The following is a 6,740-nucleotide window of genomic DNA, read 5'->3' on the forward strand; positions in this document are numbered from 1 at the left end:
TCCCCCCGGGCCTTTTTTATTTATTTAAAAAAAAGAAAAAAATTTTTTTTTTAAAATTGGGGAATTTTTTTTTTTTTTTTTTTTTTTCCCCCCAAAAAAAACCCCCCCCCCCCCCCCCACCCAATCCTTGCTTTTCAGTCAAATTCAATACACACTTATTTATATGGAAATAACCCATGAAAATGAAGAAATTAACAAAGTAAGAAAATTATATTCCCCCTTTTATTGCATTGACATTGACTAAAATGCCAATTTAGGTTTTAGACAAAGAAAGTAAATAATATAAAAGGAAAAAAAATAGTACAATATTCTTACCATATTATGTGTATTCCATGTTCATTTTTAACTCTTGGCAAGTGCATAAGTGCGTTAGATTTGATTTTTAAAATCAAAGGTAATTAAATAATTAATCAAAATATTCTTAATGTTCTTTTTATATAATTTCTCCACTTACATTAATTTTGTACTATTTTTCCAATATTTATATTAATATTCGCATTTTCTTAACATGTGTAGAATGCAGGATCATAATATATACGTTGTTGCCTAAACTACTGCACCCACATACCATCAATTCATATGTCATCGTACTTTTATGCCTCTTAATAATGTATTGATAATGTTCTCCTTCTCAAGTTAGGATGTCACTGAAATGTAAAAAAACAGATTTCATTATATTAATGTAATTTTTTTGTTTGTTAGTATATTGAATATTTGTGTTTTTTTTTTACTGACATTTTCACTTTAATAAAATAAAGATGCCTTCACTAGAGAATGATTATACATATAAATACACACATATATTGTTTTTTTTTTTCGACTTGCATTTCTTTTCTACTAATTTCCCAAATATTTTTATTAACGGATAGTTACAAATTAAATTTTATTAGCTAGGGCCACTACTAAGCATAAGTCAAGAATGGCCTTTTTGGTGAACCATGCACATGTGCTCGCCTTTATACATTCTCATGTTACAGCAAGACCAATAATTATAATTTATATATGGTTGTCACAGAATCAATAATAACATTGAAATATATAATTGATTGCCCTTCTTAAATTGTGATCCAAGAACTTCCACACAGGCCGATCGAAGGATATAATATTAATTGCAATTACAATTATGTAGAAAACATGCAATAATTTATTTCTTGCTTTGATTCTAAGTGTGTGGGTATTCACTACTACTTTCTTCTCAAGTTGTCTTTAGTATCTAGTTTATTTTTCATTTGAGTGTATGTGAATACATAATTCCAGCTATTTGCCAACCAATGTTACAATCATCAATATAAATCATACTTTTATATACATTGGAACTCTTGAATAGTATATATATATGTAGAGTGGTCTGACAAGACCTCGTAAATTGATCAAACACACACACGCATGCAAGAAGAACTTGCATGATCATCACCTCCTTCAATTGATAGCCTTGTTGGGTACTTCAATTAAGGGGGGAAAAACATTGACAAGAGAAAACCACTTGGAATAAAATGATCTTTCAGTTCACTTCATATTTGCATATGGTTTTGTACAATTAATATACATATCTTACAGTTCTCGTTTCATTGAGATTATTTATTATTCAATCCCCATGTCTCCTTGTTTTTTAGTTTAATAATTAAGATCTTAAATTCCCATTATGGTGGATGTTTCGGTGATAAGAATATGGAAGAAAATGCGAAGCGGAAAGAGAAAATTATCAGGGAGCTGCAATGAATTGAAAATATTCTGGATAATACTAGAGATTTACATTAGTTCCTAAAGAGCATATAATATTTGCTTAATTACAAATAATATATACCATTCTTGGAGTCTTTAAAGCCTTCGCTCTCTGGCTATGATATATCCTTATACATGACTTATATATGTACTTGACTCAATATTTGTACTCAGTCAATGTGAGATATAATATTCTTAACATTTCTGTGTAAACTGGTCTTTTTATCTAGTCATTGTCACATAAAAGTGTGATACTTTTAGCACCCCTCTAATATGCTAATGAAATCCCTTCATTGGACTTAAAATTTTATCCATGCTTATAATTGCATGAAGCTCCCCGTATAATTTCATCCTGTCTTGTGTAAACTTTTTACACGACAAATTACGGACTTCATAGCACGAATTTTTGACACCCACTTATATATATATAGACACGCACACAAACATATACACACGTACAATCCAAGTCAAAATATTGGAAGAGGTGCAGAGAACTTATCATTGTATCTTTGATCACAAATTCTGTTTCCATTTATTGTTACGTTTGTGAAAAAAAAACTGTACACTGTTGTCTTGCTCCTCGAACTACAACTCGCTTGCGAGTTTTCAAAATTCATTGGTTTACTTGTTGATGCGTCATTTGTGCTATTGTTGTTATATAAAAACAACCACTTTGCATTTTTTTGTTTTGGCAAGTATCCATCTTATTTTGAAATTCATCAATTTTCTCCATTTTTTTTTTATCTACAACTGAAATCGTCTTGGATTGGCAAGAGCAGGAAATTGCTAATTTCTCCTATTGAAATTAATATATAGTACTTATTCCTTTACTATGTTTATAATACCAATAACCATCCTAGCACCATAATATTATAGTATTACTCCTATTTTTAAATGTACTTTTAGTTATATTTATTATAAATTTATAAATCATAGAGCTTGAAACTAAAACAAAAAGTTAAATACTAAAAATAAGAAACATAGATATCGATGTAAATAAAAAAATTAATAATATATATTTTTCTTGCACTTTTTTATTTTATTCATTTTTTCTTATATATAGTAATTAAATATTTAATCTTTCCAAGATCAAATATAAATAAAATGACTCATTACCCTCTTTTCTTTTAAATTTTTGGTCCTACGTAGATGGTTGAGTATTATAAAAGCAGTAAGGCATAAGTAATATATACTAATTTTAGTAGGGGAAAATTGGCAATCTATCTACAAGAGCCTAGTATTTTTTTTCCCTTCTTTGTTGTTAGCTTTCTTGCTCATGGATCCAATCTCTCTCTCTTTCTCTCTTTTTTTTTTTTTTTTGCAAATTCAAGGAAAAAGTCATAAACTATAGTTTCTTTTTATATACATTAAAAATATTAGACCTATAGAGATGACGATGATTAATTAAAGAAAAATACCAGTGCCATGACTCCCCACGTGGTGGAAAGATAGGGTGGGCTTACTAGTGCAAAAGTGTGGTTCTTATTATTTTATAAAAAGTACACAGCTAACTTATACTCAAAAGATAGTTCAAGAGTTTATGGTTGTCCCAAAAATGTATATCAAGTGAAAAGGTGGTGTGGGCCCATTCATGCAGCCAATGTACAATGATATTATTAACACCTACTATTACGCATAAATTATTCTTTGTCACGTGAAAAGGTACTATGGGTGTATTTGTGCATTGATTTGACTCTAATACCATATAAAAGCTCATGACCTAACTCATACTAAAACATTATCTCAAGAGTCGAGAGTTCCCTTCAACTAATATTATTAATTTAATTTCAGTGAGATAATATCCTCAATAATTATAACAAGTTCATTCTATACAGTATTGAATAGAATTGTTAACCAAACCACTGACGATTATAAAGCAGTGACACCATTCTGGTTTGACGCTCAACCCTCTTTTAAAAAATGGATCAATTATTGCTTCTGCTCTCGGGTGACTTCGTTGATCAATGGACATGTTCAATTGATAAAATATGGTTAGCTCTTCTGTCCATAATACATGCATTTATGATGCATGCATATGAGGGTATGCAATATGCATGAACAGATAAACAGGTATATTAACCTTGAATTGTTACCTTATGTCACTGTTAATTAACTTCTCCACTCTATTGATTTGTGTAAAAATTCCATGGTGAAACTTCACATATTATCGATATGTAAGAACGATACATCATGTAAGCATATGAATTGGACCAAGATTTTGAACTTATTTATTCTTCTATCGAAGATTCTCTCTTATCTTAATTTTTAGATTTAGAGTTGAATTGACATTTTTACTAATATTTTAGAAATATACAATTAATGGTTATTAGATAAGAAAATAATATTAACAATATATCATTATATATACATGTGTAGTAAAAAATTAAGAAGAATTGAGTATAAATCAGTTCAGTACTGAATCTAAATCGGTATCATGAGTATGAGTATGTTAACTTTTGCCAATATTTTATTTTAAAAAAAATGAAGCCCAAAAGTTGAGAAACTATGCTGATTATGTACATATAAAACATCACTCTTTCCTTGAGTTTCATTTTCCTGAAAAATAAACTATGATTACATTATCATTATTATTTACGGCAATTCATGAGTCCACGTTCATATATCTTATGAACCATAAGCTGGTCATTAGCATTGATGTAATCTCATTGGACCAAAGAAGTCTTAAATTTTACCATCGATATTCTTACGTATATAGGTGGCATCACTGGCATGCATGCTATGTAGCCAAGAGAAGCCAGCAAGTTTCCACTTTGACTACTTCAAGTCATACCAGACAATTGCCCATTTTAAATTAATCTTGCCGAAAATTGTCACTCTGAGAGGAAGTAAGATGCTCCTACTACCACAAACAATAGATCCTACTGGCCATTTTATAATCGAAGATGCTGAACAATGAAATTTCTAATATGCTCTTTCTACCACATAACATATCTAGGAAGGAATATAATTTCCTTATGATATGATCAATACATCTAAATTGGAATCATAGACAATCTCCATAAATCCTGATTCTTTTGCCACAAAATCATTGATTGATATTCCAGCGATCAAGCTTATGTCATTTCTATCTAACTTTTGTCACATATCTACCCCAATTCGAATCAAAGGTTTTAGAATACATGTCAACCATAAATTGGGAATTTTTGCCATGAAAAATTTCGTGTACATCACAGAAGACATGCATGTATCTTACATGTTCTAGGAGACATAATTTACTGGCAATAACAACGAGGCACACATTCTGTCTACAGATAAAACACAGCAAAATAATTTTTCATTTTGTTGTCGATCAGTTGTGGTGTAAACTGACCCAAGCATCGTGTAAACCTACTTTGATATGGATTCTCTAAGATAAAAATCATAAACAATAGAGGTCACTTGCAACTCCAAAATGGAAAACTATCAAATATTCATCCTCAATGAAAGTTTGAAAATATCCAAATATTTTTCAAATTATCAGCAACCTAACCCCACATAAAAACAAATAAAAGTTAAAATATGTATATTTTTATGGATTCCCTTAAAATTTGAATTAATAACAAAATTGCCTCAAAAAATTAAAATTGCTCGGGTAAATATCAATATTCCTATCGGCAGTCCACCCAAAATTTGTAGAGTATACCAATTTTTCATTTTTTTTCATTAATGGAGTTAGAATCTTTTTAAAAATCTCAACAACTTGAGCATGTTGCTTTTGAAAAGTATTTTAACTTTGAAAAAAACTCATTGGCCCATCGAAATAGCAAATTTGGTAAAAGCAAAAATGTAAAATCACTTTAAGCAAAACTCTCGCCAGTTTTTTCAAAGACCATCCGCACTTGACCCTCACTAGTAACATTCCACTTACGAGGAAAAAATATCGTTTGAAGTGATCTATACTGCATAAGGCGTGCCATAAATAATTCCTCATCAACTCCTTTTTGGGGAAATTGTCCCTTAGCAATTAGGGGTGGGCAATTTTGGATTCGGATGAATCCGATTGGATTTCAGATAATTCGGATTGAAAAAAAATTCATCCAAATTCATTCCGACTTTAAATTCGATTCGAATCCGATCCGAATAATTTGGATTGGATGAAAATATTGGATTACTCGGATTCAGATAAGATCGGATGAGTTTGGATTTCAGATTAATTTTCGGATTCATATTATATTTTGGATTCGGATTAATTCGGATTGAAATCGGATTTGGACCTTTTTCACAATTCTCACAAAAAATTTATGAAATCTATAATTAATGAAAACTTATTAACCATTAAAAAAAAGTGAAAACAAGCTGACAAATGACAATGTATTGTTTCCTTGACAATATGACATTGACATATACCAAGAAAACAAGCCGATACAAAGTTTCCATTCACAAAAAAAAAAAAATTATAAACCATTAAAATGAAAATATTTAAGTAATCAAATCTAATAATCTATAATCAACCGCCCATTTATATTCTCGTATGCATTCATTTTGTACAAACACTCTCATTTCATTTAATTAGTAATGCTCTTACAAGTTCGGTGCATAAACATTACTCCAAGTCCAAGCCTCCAAATAAGCAACACAAAATAAACATTGCTCCAACTCTCCAAAGTCCAAATGAATAACACAAAATAAACTTTGCTCCAACTCCAAGTCTCCAAGTAAACACAAAATCAACATTACTCCAAGTCTCCAAACAAACAACACAAAATAAACAATTAAATATTACTCCAAGTCTCCAAATAAATAAACAACACAAAATCACAAAATAAATAGTATCATTATATCATCCAACAATAAAATAAACCAAAATAAAAATGATCATCCAAAAACATTTAGATAGACTACAAGTTCTTCAAACCAAAAGTACAATAACACCAAATTAAACTCACAACACACTTTGACTAGTTCTTAACTTTTGCTTTCCAACTGCCAACTTCAACTTTCCTAACATAAGATCACAAACAATTATCATGTTACAATTGACTTAAAATCAAATGTAAAACAATTATAAATATAATACC

Source organism: Citrus clementina, unplaced genomic scaffold (genome assembly GCF_000493195.1).
Source record: "Citrus clementina cultivar Clemenules unplaced genomic scaffold, Citrus_clementina_v1.0 scaffold_1, whole genome shotgun sequence".
NCBI classification, from domain to species: Eukaryota; Viridiplantae; Streptophyta; class Magnoliopsida; order Sapindales; family Rutaceae; genus Citrus; species Citrus x clementina.